Source organism: Pseudophryne corroboree, chromosome 5 (genome assembly GCF_028390025.1).
Source record: "Pseudophryne corroboree isolate aPseCor3 chromosome 5, aPseCor3.hap2, whole genome shotgun sequence".
In the NCBI taxonomy this organism is placed as follows: domain Eukaryota; kingdom Metazoa; phylum Chordata; class Amphibia; order Anura; family Myobatrachidae; genus Pseudophryne; species Pseudophryne corroboree.
Genome location: NC_086448.1, coordinates 653,757,650 through 653,773,078, shown reverse-complemented (window position 1 = coordinate 653,773,078; position 15,429 = coordinate 653,757,650). Strand labels below are relative to the sequence as shown.

Here is a 15,429-nt window from a genome sequence, read left to right as displayed (position 1 = left end):
ATTTCTAGTTACGCCACTGTTGGTGCAGATGTATTATGTCTGGAAAAGTGATAAAGTGAAAGGTGATAACGTACCAGCCAGTCAGCTACTAACTGTCATTTTTCAAACCCAGTCTGTAACTTGACAGTTAGAAGCTGATTGGCTGGTGCGTTATCACCTTCCACTTTTTTACTTACAGCTAACCGTTGTCTTCTCCTCTACACTCCCTTTGCAGCTCTGTTCTCTACTGGTTAACTCCCTCAGTGTCTCTACTACCGACATCCTCCACTACATTCACTATGTGCAGGATGGTTCCGGTGTCAATGGTCGACCATGTTATGGTCGACAGTCATTAGGTCGACCACTGTTGGTCGACATTGGCATGGTCGACATGAACAAATGGTCAACACATGAAAGGTCAACGTATGAAAAGGTCGACGCAAGTTTGTTTTTACTTTTTTTGGGTGTCGTTTTTTGCGTAAAGTGACGGAGAACCCCAATTAGTGCACCGCGTCGCTTCGCTCACCATGCTTCGGGCTGATTATCGTTCCCAATCGTAGTCCACGTGGATCGTAAAGTATGGAAAAGTTCCCCAAAATAATTTTTTTGTAAAAAACTCATGTCGACCTTTTCATGTGTCGACCATGTGGACCCTGTCAATGTCGACCTTATGACTGTCGACCATAACATGGTCGACCATCCAAACGGATACCGTGCAGGATTCCTCTCCAGGCTATGTTCTCTGCCCTCTAATATTCCCACATTACTGTATGCTTCTTCCTTGACAAACCAACACATTACTGCGATTTCACATACCACATCTATGCAGACGACACACAAGCTACTATTCTTTTCCTGACCTCTCTTCTTTCTGTTATCTTGTGTATCCAATTGCTTCTCTGCCATGCCACCTCCATAGTCCATCACCAAGTGAAGGACAAGAGAAAATCATCTGAAGATTTCTAACATACACACATCTGAACTTGGGTCTAATGCCGCCTTCACACGGGGCGATGCAGGCTACAGCCGATATTGACTATGCGATGTGGCCGCAGGCATGAACCTCTGATATAGTCAATATTGGCCTGCCTGCACAGTCTATTTTTCTATATAGTCCATATCGGTAGTTATATCGTACCACGAGTAGGTCCCTTTATTTTGCCCAAATCTCACATTTTTCTGACTTATCTAGTAAATACAAGTTCTTGAACAGAAGTATATAGCAATGATCAGGTCACAAAGCCACAGAAATTAGGTCCACTGCAGTCAAAGTTTAATATTCACAAATAGATGTAAATTCCCAGAAAACAGAGGCTCGCAGAGTACCACCTTACAAGAGTGAAGTCATGGTATGTATAGGAAGAGAAGATTCACAGAAATTAATTACAAACATATATCATCACATCCCAAAGAGTCTGCCTAGAGAAATCTGCCAAAGCTGTTCTTTCACATTTAGCTATTATTTATCTTTCCATCCGAAGTAGCAAACACATACGTGTATAAATATGTCATAGATACACTTCACATGTTACCACATTTACAGATGTACCCTACCACAGCAGAACAAAGCTAACACTGAAGGGAGTAGCTGCTGTGGGTATCAGGAATGTTGTTTTATTACTGTATAGTTAACAAATAAATGACAGCAGGCGCTGACTGATTACTTGTGTTGATGTGCTGAATGGTAGTTAACTGTGAATTCTACAACCCACCTGTAATTTAAATTGTCCCTGCCTGAAATTCTGTTAATTGGAAATGAGAGACTGCTAGGGATTGGCTGGCCTCCTACTAAGCAGGTGGACACCCGGAAATGAATTTATTTAGCAACAGGGAGCTCCGTTGAGTCGTTCGTTTAACAAAAATAACCGCAATGAAATGAGACTAATGCGCCCTACACATTAGGCGATGTGCCGCCGAGGTGCCTGACGGCCGATACGGCCGACGGGCGACCCGGCGGCGGGCGGGCAGTGACGGGGGGAGTGAAGTTTCTTCACTCCCCCCGTCACCCGGCTCCATAGACGTGCAGGCAAATATGGACGATCTCATCCATATTGGTCTGCATGTACAGCCGACATGTCACCAGCGATGAACGAGCGCGGGGCCGCGCATCGTTCATCGCTGGTGACTCCACACTGCACGATATGAATGTTATCTCGTTCATTAATGAACGAGATCGTTCATATCGTGCAGTAATATCGGCATGTGTGTAGGTACCAAAAGAATTATGTCAGACAAAGACACGAAGAAGAGTGAAGGAAAGTAAATCTCAATACCACTATACTACAGAAAAAAAGATTAGGAAGCAATATGCACGTTACATTAGAAAAAAATAAAAATAATTAAAGCCCATTATTAATTAAAAAATATAGGAGGCAAATATATATAAGAATAAAGGCAGACAATATTGCATATTTACAATACTGGGGAACACATTTTATTTTACTACAGACTTGCAATGCTGCAAATGGGAGGATTATTCTTTGGAAATGGCATGCAATATAGGAGATTCAAAACCACTGCTCACCACCAGCAATTGAATTTCATAGGTTGGATAATAATATGGCAGTCTGAAGCGCAAAGTCTCCAGAGATGTATAGAGTCGTGCAGAGATTTCAAGTCTGCCACCAGGGCCAGAGTATAGGGGCAGTGGCAAACGTAGGATTTCTAGAGGGGGGTTCAGGGCCGTCTTTTCGTATGGGCTCAATGGGCTCTTGCCCAAGGGCCCCAGGAGTATAAGGTCCCTAGGCTGATAGCTGAGGGTCCCCTCTTTCCAGGGGTACCAGATTTTTGAAAATCGGCCCTGGGGAACCGGAGATATCCGACTTGAAAGCAGTGGTCTCCATCCAAGCCTGTTAATTGCTCTTCCCAGCCAGATATCTTGGGTTCTGTCTGGCTTAGAGTTTTTCTGATGGTATAATCCAAAAGCTGGGACTCTACCCTTTTGGTGGACACTGACAGCTTGTCTCTACTGTGCCCAGAACCAGAGAAATCAGCCTTCCAGCAGCTGGTCCCTGCTCCAGCTCCACACGCCTGGTATGCAGTTTTATATTTTCGTTGGTGAATTGCTCTGGCTCCTGAACTCTGATTCCCAAGTACCTCCTGACAGGTGTCCCGAGAACCTCCAGAAAGATGGAACTCTCTATTTTTTATCCCATTCAAAGCTAAGAAATATATTTTCAGGAACTTGAGATATCTCCAGTCAAGAAAGCTGCCCTCCCACCGGAAAATGATAAATATTAAGCCCACTCCACTATCCACTCCTTCCCTACGTATTAAACACCCCCTACCACCCCTGAATTCATGTACCAGGGCCCCTTCATTCAGCACAATGCCCCCTTCTACCGTTTAGCCCCATCTGTGCAGTACAGGAGTAAGTAGCAGAAATTACTGCTCCAGGTCCTACATGCTGAGCGGAAGATACAGCACCCCCTACCGCCCGTGGGACATCAAAGCTGCCGCTGATTACCCCCACCCCTACTGCTGGAGGATGGGTAGGGGGCCCAGTGCATTGCTGTGCCCAGGGGCCTACACTGCTGTTAAGACGGCCCTGGGGGGGGGGGTTCCTAATGCAATCTGCAAATATCCCACTCTGCGGAATATGGAATACAGTATAGATGATCTATAGTATAGGCTGAATCAAATATATTTCAATAAAATAAATAAGATAAGTGGTCAGGAAAAGGTTAAACATACTATAATAAATAAATGCACAAACATTATAGAACCAGTACTGCATTTTCTAAACACACATTCTCCAACCTCATGGTAAGGCACCTGTCTCTTCTTACTGGACGCTACTCTTTGGTCCAGTGCACTGAATGAGGGCTCAGAACCACACACACAGCAAACTTAATAGGAAAAACTGCTACCACTGGGCATGATGCGGCAGTGACTTTAGTAATTGTATTATATACCATTGGTATTGTTGTCATAATTTGGCACTTGCCAAGAGGAGGGGGGTTTCTGGGCAACAGGAACCCCCCCCCCCCTGTGTTTGCCTAGGAGGGGGGGGGGGGGGGGTGCCGATTGCTACTCACACAGAAGCTGCTGGGTTTCTCGAACTCGGCTGGTGTGTGTGTGTGTCACTTGCGCACCATAGAGGTGGGGAGTAGCATTAGCCTTACATACATATTATGTAATATATATATGTATGCTGTATATCTGTAATGGGCAGGCTATGATGATGCTGCACTAGTACACCAGTACTGGCACGTGTAAGCTCACCAGTCCCCGCACAGCTCCCAGCCAGTCTGGGGGTAGAGGAGGCCAGTAGCCACCAGCAGCTGGTCGGAGGGGTCTGGGCATGGCCCATGCAGGGTGTGGGAGGGGCAAGCACAGGACCCCGCCCTCTGCCGTTGCACTGTATACTGTATAAAGCAGCTTATCCGGTTATCTGCTATCTCCTTACCTGCATCATCTTCAGCCCCAGCACCGACCCCTCCTCCCCGCAGTCACCGCACACAGGGTCTCACCCCTTCTTGCCAGATTGATTGACCTTCTGCCCCGCCGGTAAGTGGACACGTGTTCACAGTGCCTCTGCTCTAAGCGCTGCAGGACCATCTGGTGGTTCCTGCATCCGTTTCTTGGTTACTGCTGCTACTTGTTGCAGAGTATAAGGGCAAGTAACATGGGGTTGTAGCATAGTATATGGAGGAGGGGGTGAAGAGTATGCGGTATACAGTGGGAGTAGTATATGGAGGATGGGGGGGGTGCCCTGTATATAGGCGGCACTATATGGAGTATTGGGGTGTGGTGTACATAGGAGCAGTATATGGTGGGGCTGCAGTGTATATAGCTGTGTGTGACCGAAACGGAGCTCCCTCAGGCGCCCTCCAGTGGCCGGCGGCGGCACCACAGTGTGAGGAGCAGCGTTAGCCTTTTATATGTATAGATATTTCTGTGTTTATTGTTACTCCTTCTCTGTAAAAAATATCTCGAATGTACAAGAGAAATATGTTTAGGTGACAGTTATTTTCATTATTTACATAATATATAAACAGTAAATATTAAAGTTATCAAATGTGAAGCATACAGTGATCATGCATCACCTTTTGTAGTGCAGTGGTGTGTTTACTTGCATTCGGCAATAAGATGGCTATTTTTTCTAAACCACAACCCTAGGATATGGTCACACCCCCAGCGTACTACAGCTGCGCTCCTGTCCCTATTCCAAACTCCAAGGGTGAGATTCAAATGATATATCACGCCCAATTTCCTTTCTAAAATGATCTCCGTTATCGCGCATATTGCGACCATAGTAATCAGGTTTAGCCGTGTAAAGGGTTGGGTGCATCGCTACTCCGGGGGTAGTGAGCTGAAATAATGATACAACATCCCTGAGGGCAGAAACAGTACGGGTGTGGAATGGGGTGAAAAGAATTGAATCCCGCCCCAAATGTCAGGAATATGCATTAAACACAAAATCTTTTCTAAGACACTGCAGGGTGCTCACACAAATAAGAGGTTGATTTAAGAACCAGATCTAGAAGGATTCCCGGGAATGGTAGTTACCCCTAGATGTGCTGATCCTGAAGATAAGAATTACACTGTTTGTTACACAGTTTACACTATTAGTTCTACAAATTTTGAAACAGATAATTTTAGTGCTGTGTTTATTTTTATTTAGTCCAGCAGCATGGACTGAGATGACTATTTACTAAAGTTTTACTCTAATTCTGGTTGCTACTAATGGGCCCTACACACTGGAAGATAACACTGAACGATATGAACGTTCTCGTTCATTAATGAAGGAGAACTTGTTCATATCGTTCAGTGTGTAGGCACCAACGATGAACGTTGCGCGGCCCCGAGCTCATTCATCGATGGTGCCCCGTCGCTTATGCATGTAGGCCAATATGGACAATCTCGTCCATATTAGCATGCACTGCTATGGAGCCGGGTGACGGCAGGAGTGAAGAAACTTCACTCCCCTCGTCACCTCCCCCCCGCCGCCGGCTGTATCGGCCGTCGGGCAGCTCGGCGGCGGGTGGACAAGTGTGTAGGGCCCGTAACTTCCACTGCCTAACACTTAGCAGAAAATTTTAAAAACAGACCATGGGCGGGATGTAGTGCCGCCCGAGTTCAGCAGCCGTGCAGTATGCCGGATGAACTCTGACTTTTTTTTAAAGTGGCAATCACTTACAAGGCAAAACCATGCATTGTAAGTGATTGCCCATTTAAAAGTCTGAGTTTGGCCAGCATCCCACACGGCCGCCGATCTCGGGCGGCACTACATCCCACCCCATATCCTAAATTGTCTCCTAACCTGATAAGTGCATTGGCAGATAAAACTAATCCATCAAATCAAGGTAAAACTTCAGAAAATCACCCCAGTAATCCTCATTTCTTTTATAGTATTCTAAGTAAGTCAAACAGTTTGAAAAATATCAGGACACTGCACTAATTCGTACTTACTACACATTTAAATTCCAGTTGAGAGCAGGAGATTCGACTTCGGGGTCGATACAATTAGCCACGAAGAGTGCGAAATGCCGTTGCCGCTGCGTTTCAATCCCAGCAACGGCACCCGATCTCACACCCTTCGCGGGCTGAAGTCAGCCCCTATTCGCTCAAAATTGCTCAGACCTCTATGTGTTGGCCTGCACTTTTGTGTGAATTTGGGCCTCTATAAAATGCAGCCGCTGCCACAATGACTCACGTCCGTGAGATCATTGCGGCTAACTGGCTTGTGAGTAAGTGAGCAAGCTAGAGCCGTGAATTGGTCAGCTTGCATAAGAAATCTTTGTAGTAAAAATAAGAATTTACTTACCGATAATTCTATTTCTCGTAGTCCGTAGTGGATGCTGGGAACTCCGTAAGGACCATGGGGAATAGCGGCTCCGCAGGAGACTGGGCACAAAAGTAAAGCTTTAGGACTACCTGGTGTGCACTGGCTCCTCCCCCTATGACCCTCCTCCAAGCCTCCGTTAGGATACTGTGCCCGGACGAGCGTACACAATAAGGAAGGATTTTGAATCCCGGGTAAGACTCATACCAGCCACACCAATCACACCGTACAACCTGTGATCTGAACCCAGTTAACAGCATGATAACAGAGGAGCCTCTGAAAAGATGGCTCACAACAATAATAACCCGATTTTTGTAACAATAACTATGTACAAGTATTGCAGACAATCCGCACTTGGGATGGGCGCCCAGCATCCACTACGGACTACGAGAAATAGAATTATCGGTAAGTAAATTCTTATTTTCTCTGACGTCCTAGTGGATGCTGGGAACTCCGTAAGGACCATGGGGATTATACACCAAAGCTCCCAAACGGGCGGGAGAGTGCTGATGACTCTGCAGCACCGAATGAGAGAACTCCAGGTCCTCCTCAGCCAGGGTATCAAATTTGTAGACTTTAGCAAACGTGTTTGCCCCTGACCAAGTAGCTGCTCGGCAAAGTTGTATAGCCGAGACCCCTCGGGCAGCCGCCCAAGATGAGCCCACCTTCCTTGTGGAATGGGCTTTTACAGATTTTGGCTGTGGCAGGCCTGCCACAGAATGTGCAAGCTGAATTGTACTACAAATCCAACGAGCAATAGTCTGCTTAGAAGCAGGACCACCCAGCTTGTTGGGTGCATACAGGATAAACAGCGAGTCAGATTTTCTGACTCCAGCCGTCCTGGAAACATATATTTTCAGGGCCCTGACTACGTCCAGCAACTTGGAGTCCTCCAAGTCCCTAGTAGCCGCAGGTACCACAATAGGCTGGTTCAAGTGAAACGCTGAAACCACCTTAGGGAGAAATTGAGGACGAGTCCTCAATTCTGCCCTGTCCGTATGAAAAATTAGGTAAGGGCTTTTATAGGATAAAGCCGCCAATTCTGAGACACGCCTGGCTGAAGCCAGGGCTAACAGCATTACCACTTTCCATGTGAGATATTTTAAGTCCACAGTGGTGAGTGGTTCAAACCAATGTGATTTTAGGAACCCCAAAACTACATTGAGATCCCAAGGTGCCACTGGAGGCACAAAAGGAGGCTGTATATGCAGTACCCCCTTGACAAACGTCTGAACTTCAGGAACTGAAGCCAGTTCTTTCTGGAAGAAAATCGACAGGGCCGAAATTTGAACCTTAATGGACCCTAATTTTAGGCCCATAGACAGTCCTGTTTGCAGGAAATGCAGGAAACGACCCAGTTGAAATTCCTCTGTAGGGGCCTTCCTGGCCTCGCACCACGCAACATATTTACGCCAAATACGGTGATAATGCTGTATGGTTACATCCTTCCTGGCTTTGATCAGGGTAGGGATGACTTCATCCGGAATGCCTTTTTCCTTCAGGATCCGGCGTTCAACCGCCATGCCGTCAAACGCAGCCGCGGTAAGTCTTGGAACAGACAGGGTCCCTGCTGGAGCAGGTCCCTTCTTAGAGGTAGAGGCCACGGGTCCTCTGTGAGCATCTCTTGAAGTTCCGGGTACCAAGTCCTTCTTGGCCAATCCGGAGCCACGAGTATTTATGTGAAGTGATGTCTCCAGGCTTGACCACAAGCCCTGGAAATTTCTTCCCTGTGTGACTGCTCCCCAGCCTCTCAGGCTGGCATCCGTGGTCACCAGGACCCAGTCCTGAATGCCGAATCTGCGGCCCTCTAGAAGATGAGCACTCTGCAACCACCACAGGAGAGACACCCTTGTCCTTGGTGACAAGATTATCCGCTGATGCATCTGAAGATGCGACCCGGACCATTTGTCTAGCAGATCCCACTGGAAGGTCTTGCGTGGAATCTGCCAAATGGGATTGCTTCGTAAGAAGCCACCATCTTTCCCAGGACCCTTGTGCATTGATGCACTGAGACTTGGCCTGGTTTTAGGAGATTTCTGACTAGTTCGGATAACTCCCTGGCTTTCTCCTCCGGGAGAAACACCTTTTTCTGGACTGTGTCCAGGATCATCCCTAGGAATAGAAGTCGTGTCGTCGGGATCAGCTGCGATTTTGGAATATTGAGAATCCAACCGTGCTGGCGCAGCACTATCTGAGATAGTGCTACCCCGACTTCCAACTGTTCCCTGGATCTTGCCCTTATCAGGAGATCGTCCAAGTAAGGGATAACTAAAACTCCCTTCCTTCGAAGGAGTATCATCATTTCGGCCATTACCTTGGTAAAGACCCGGGGTGCCGTGGACAATCCAAACGGCAGCGTCTGAAACTGATAGTGACAGTTCTGTACCACAAACCTGAGGTACCCTTGGTGAGAAGGGAAAATGGGGACATGTAGGTAAGCATCTTTGATGTCCAGAGACACCATATAGTCCCCTTCTTCCAGGTTTGCAATCACTGCTCTGAGTGACTCCATCTTGAATTTGAACCTTTGTATGCAAGTGTTCAAGGATTTTAGGTTTAGAATTGGTCTCACCGAGCCGTCCGGCTTCGGTACCACAAATAGTGTGGAATAGTACCCCTTTCCCTGCTGTAGGAGGGGTACCTTGATTATCACCTGCTGGGAATACAGCTTGTGAAAGGCTTCCAATACCGCCTCCCTGTCTGAGGGAGACGTCGGTAAAGCAGACTTTAGAAAACGGCGAGGGGGAGACGTCTCGAATTCCAATTTGTACCCCTGAGATACCACCTGAAGGATCCAGGGGTCCACTTGCGAGTGGGCCCACTGCGCACTGAACTTCTTGAGACGGGCCCCCACCGTGCCTGAGTCCGCTTGTAAAGCCCCAGCGTCATGCTGAGGACTTTGCGGAGGCGGGAGAGGGCTTTTGTTCCTGGGAACTGGCTGTTTGTTGCAGCTTTTTTCCTCTCCCTCTGCCACGGGGCAGAAATGAGGCGCCTTTTGCCCGCTTGCCCTTATGGGGCCGAAAGGACTGCGCCTGATAATATGGCGTCTTCTTAGGTTGAGAAGCTACCTGGGGTAAAAATGTGGATTTTCCAGCAGTTGCCGTGGCTACCAGGTCTGATAGACCTACCCCAAATAACTCCTCCCCCTTATAAGGCAATACTTCCATGTGCCTTTTAGAATCCGCATCACCTGACCACTGCCGCGTCCATAAACCTCTTCTTGCAGAAAAGGACAGCGCGCTAACTCTTGATGCCAGTCGGCAAATATCCCTCTGTGCATCACGCATATATAGAAATGCATCCTTCAAATGCTCTATCGTCAGTAATATACTGTCCCTATCTAGGGTATCAATATTTTCAGTCAGGGAATCCGACCACGCCAGGCCCGCACTGCACATCCAGGCTGAGGCGATTGCTGGTCGCAGTATAACACCCGTGTGAGTGTATATACATTTTAGGATATTCTCCAGCTTTCTATCGGCAGGTTCCTTTAGGGCGGCCGTATCAGGAGAGGGTAGTGCTACCTGTTTAGACAAGCGTGTGAGCGCTTTATCCACCCTAGGGGGTGTTTCCCAACGTGCCCTATCCTCTGGCGGGAAAGGGTACGATGCCAATAACCTTTTAGGAATTATCAGTTTTTTATCGGGGGAAACCCACGCCTCATCACACACTTCATTTAATTCCTCGGATACAGGAAAAACTACGGGCAGTTTTTTTTCACCAAACATAATACCCTTTTTAGTGGTACTTGTATTATCAGAGATATGCAATACATTTTTCATTGCTTCAATCATGTAACGTGTGGCCCTAGTGGAAGTCACGTTTGTCTCCTCATCATCGACACTGGAGTCAGTATCCGTGTCTGTGTCTGCCATTTGAGGTAACGGGCGTTTTAAAGCCCCTGATGGCGTTTGAGACCCCTGGACAGGCACAAGCTGAGTAGCCGGCTGTCTCATGTCGTCAACTGTCTGTCGTAAAGAGCTGACACTGTCACGCAATTCCTTCCATAAGCTCATCCACTCAGGTGTCGACTCCCTAGGGGGTGACAACTCTATAATAGGCAATTGCTCCGCCTCCATCTCATTTTCCTCCTCAAACATGTCGACACAATCGTACCGACACACCGCACACACACAGGGAATGCTCTGATAGAGGACAGGACCCCACTAGCCCTTTGGGGAGACAGAGGGAGAGTATGCCAGCACACACCAGAGCGCTATATATAGACAGGAATACCACTATAAAATGTGCTTTTCCCTTTATAGCTGCTGTTAGTATTAAAACTGCGCCAGATTAGTGCCCCCCTCTCTTTTTTACCCTTTTCTGTAGTTGAGGACTGCAGGGGAGAGTCAGGGAGACGTCCTTCCAGCGGAGCTGTGATGGAAAATGGCGCCCGTGTGCTGAGGAGATAGGCTCCGCCCCCTTCTCGGCGGCCTTTTCTCCCGCTTTTTGGTGAGTTCTGGCAGGGGTTAAAATACATCCATATAGCCTTGGGGGTTATATGTGGTGTATTTATGCCAGCCAAGGTGTTTACATTGCTGCTCAGGGCGCCCCCCCCTAGCGCCCTGCACCCTCAGTGACCAAAGTGTGAAGTGTGCCTGAGTAACAATGGCGCACAGCTGCAGTGCTGTGCGCTACCTTGTTGAAGACTGATGTCTTCTGCCGCCGATTTTTCCGGACCTCTTCTTGCTTCTGGCTCTGTAAGGGGGCCGGCGGCGCGGCTCTGGGACCGAGCTCCGAGGCTGGGCCTGTGTTCGGTCCCTCTGGAGCTAATGGTGTCCAGTAGCCTAAGAAGCCCAAGCTGGCTGCAAGCAGGCAGGTTCGCTTCTTCTCCCCGTAGTCCCTCGATGCAGTGAGCCTGTTGCCAGCAGGTCTCACTGAAAATAAAAAACCTAAAACTAAACTTTCACTAAGAAGCTCAGGAGAGCCCCTAGTGTGCACCCTTCTCGGCCGGGCACAAAAATCTAACTGAGGCTTGGAGGAGGGTCATAGGGGGAGGAGCCAGTGCACACCAGGTAGTCCTAAAGCTTTACTTTTGTGCCCAGTCTCCTGCGGAGCCGCTATTCCCCATGGTCCTTACGGAGTTCCCAGCATCCACTAGGACGTCAGAGAAATATTGCTATAATGGTCGGAATTCAGTTCTGCATGACATGCCACAGGGTATCGTGCATGTCGGCCAGTTACGGTACTGCTGACATCACATGTTTGCCTTCGCATCTTTATGGGACGCGAAAGGCAAACTTGCGATGCTGGCAGGATGCGATGTGCTATTCTGGAATGGCACATCACATTGATTTCGGGAACGGAATTCCCCACATTGAGGTTCACAGTAAAACTAAATTGAACAATGTTTGTTCTACTTGCTCACTGACCCTTCATGACAACATACAAAGAACATTTCTGAATCTTGAAGAGACAGAACAGTCAGTATGCTAACCACTGTAAGTGCATATAAGCAGAAAAATAAATAAAATTATCAGAAGAGATATGCAGTATTTACATAACTAAAGGACCATTCAAACTGTATTTTGGTAATATCTCAGTGTTATGCAACAACCAACTTCATACTTGTCTTGTATTTAACTAAGATCTCTCTGTTTTACAAGTGGCTTCACACTTTCTCCTAATAATGGGGGAGATGTATTAACCTGGAGAAGGCATAATGAAGTGATAAACCAGTGATAAGTGCCAGTCAGCTCCGATATGCAAATTGACAGTTAGGACCTGACTGGCTGGTGCGTTTATCACCTTGCACTTATCACTGGTTTATCACTTATTTTTGCCTTCTCCAGGCTTAATACATCTGCCCCATTATTTCTTGTATTGTGACGATTCATTGATTTTCAGAAGGCATTCACAGCAAATAATGACTTATATGAAGAACTACACAGGCCCTGTGTTTGCCATTCTTTGTATGCATTGTCATAGAACCATATGACATTCTCTTGTAGGCTAGGCCTTCCCCCACCATCAAAATCAATCTCTAAAATGTGCCTAATCATTGATTCAGCGCATACATTAGTGGTTCAGAAGAGCAGGCAGCTGGGGGATGGAGATTAGTCTCTGGGGGCAAAAGGGAGAGGGGTTTTGAAAGCACTTCAATAACTCTAATTATTAATCCACAAAGAGGAGCTGTGCTTAAGGGGAGAACAGGGCTGACCAGCGAAAGCAAGGAGGTTAACCAGCTGTCATCCTCATTTGGGTTTTATTATGAGAATATACTGTACCATTAAATGCAATTTTATTGTCATATTGAACTGAAGGGAGCGGTAAAATTTACAGTAAAACAGGGAATGCCATCACTCGGCAACTGGTTATTAAAGTACTTATTTAACCTTAATAAGTTAGTTGTTGTAGATGACACCAGCTTGGGGACAGCATAGAAATATCCCATTATGAAGCGGATCAGGCAACATCACAATGAGAGCTATTGTAATAATTGTTCTAGTTCACAGACAGAATGGATGAGATTAGTACTAGCCTCCTGTTAGCTACACCCATAGCCAGGCACAGCAGCAGCACCAGCAGCCGGTGACAGGGCGCTGCACAGCATGGCAGAGTGTGTCTGGAGTTACTCAACCGAGTTGGTGACACTTCCTGCTCATGGCTCATGAAAGGAACACTGGCTATATGTGTGCTTGTTCCAATATGCTATACTGAATACATAACAGACTACGCTGCTTCAGAATCATCACACAGAGCACAGGACATGACTGGCCGGCTTCTGGCAGCACTTATAGGCACACACTGAGCTTCACTATTACAGATGTGATTTCCAATGCAACACAACAACACAGCATGAGTCAGGTCCAATTCATCATATCCATACTGGGATGAGACGATCAGGTGCACAGCAAGTGTTCACATTGGGTGTGGTGTGAGAGGAAAAAAAAGGTTGGGAACATATGAACAGAACACATTTTATATATATATATATATATATATATATATATATATATATATACACACACGTTATATATAGTACACACACACATATAATATATAAAATTGTGCCTGATATACTGTGGCTCACCTACCCTGTTCTGCATGAGCACTCACTTACACTGCAACCCTGACTAAACTTAGCCGTGCTGGCTGTGCACAGTGCACCCACCATACAGCTGTGCTGCTGTAACACAATGCTGACACATGGGAAGTCGCAGTGAGTGCACAGAGGCGTGCAGGAGTTGCGATCAGCGCTGAGTGTAACAGGTCCGGGTGTCGGGATAGCAGTGGCTGTGTGCGGCTGTACATGCACCTGACTCACCTGCTGCTGCGTACCGGACTCCTCACTGACAGCTGCTGCTGCTACCGGCTCCGCCGCTTTGTTGTTCCTCCTCCCTAGCTGTCAGGCTCATGGGACACGCCCATCCCACCCTTCCCTACAGCTACGTCACATGACCAACAGGGCCGCGCCCACCCGCCTCACACGCTGGACGTCTGGGGAAGCCGCCTGGGGGCGTGGCCAGTAGCCCACGGTGACGTCAGATGTGTTCCCTGGCTGACAGATCGTAGTGTGGCCGGGCGGCTCCTCCGTATAGTGCTGCAGGCGCCCGCCCTTACAACAGATAGCGCATTATGCCTACCTGGCTGGCACAGCCTACTGTTGTTATAGAGACCATGATAGCTGTGCATGGGTCGGAGGGGCTGGTGTGTTGGTAGTGTGTCATTCTACCGTCTCTGCAGCTACGTAGGTTGCAGTATGTAGCAGGCTGCCAGAGCTGTCCAATAACTACAGTGGATTGTCCTACTTGCCAAGCACTTCTTCATTGCCACTGCCTACCAGGGCCAAATGCAGCATTTCCTGAGGGGTGTTCCAAATACACGTACAGTATAGTGGTGGTGCGTGTGTTACATCGGTCCCTGTCCTGCCATCGCTATCTCAGGATGGTAACAACAACTTAATTACAAATATGCTTTATACTTTCAATTCATTTTTCTCTTACATCCTAGAGGATGCTGGGGTCCACATTAGTACCATGGGGTATAGACAGGGCCGTTTCTTGGAGCAGGCGAGCAGTGCAACCGCACTGGGCGCCCGCCGCGGCACTAACTGTGGCTCCCTGCTTCCCCCTCCTATTTCTCCCCGAGTAACCCGCTCGGGGGGAGGAGTTCCACGGAATGACGCAGTGGCGTCGTTAAGTCACGATGCAACCCCGTCACTCCGCAAAACTTCCCCCACCCCCCGCGCGGAGTACAGAGGGGGATCCAAGTTAGGAAGAGGGAAAGGCCGGCGTGAGGAGCGACTGGTGAGGCGGGCCAAAGAGCGGTAATCGCCTCTGTAAGTATTCTCTCTCTCAATGTGTAAAATGGGGACACCTGCCATAATGTGTGAAATGGGGACTCTTGCCTGCTGTAGTGTGGGGATTTAATGTATCAAGGGCATTGCGGTGTGTGGCATAATATGGTGCAGGGGGCATTACTGTGTGGGGCTTAATATGGTAGAAATTTTTTTCCTGGATTGTGAGGTAGTCTTTTCAGACAAGGCCATGCCCATTTAAATGAGGCCACACCCATTTAGGTGAAGCCACTCCCCTTGCCGGGTGCGCGCAAAAGTTTTTTTTTTATCTAGGTGTGTGGGGGGGGGGGGGGTGGCACATTTTTTTATGTCATGGGGGGGCGCATTTTTAAATCTCGCACTTGGAGCCAAATTGGCTAGAAAC

General features: G+C 47.8%; 1 protein-coding gene across 2 annotated transcripts in view; it reads right to left on the bottom strand.

The window, feature by feature from the left end:
- MAPRE2 (microtubule associated protein RP/EB family member 2) overlaps positions 1-15,429 on the bottom strand; it is a 495,635-nt gene that overhangs the window by 460,047 nt on the left and 20,159 nt on the right. Inside the window, exon 1 of one of the 2 annotated variants that reach the window (XM_063923681.1) lies at positions 14,034-14,144. The exons of the other annotated variant lie outside the window; for it this stretch is intronic. The gene's annotated coding sequence lies outside the window, so the exon portion shown is untranslated. Of the gene's footprint in view, positions 1-14,033; positions 14,145-15,429 lie in introns of those variants that run through there. 2 annotated transcript variants of the gene reach the window in all.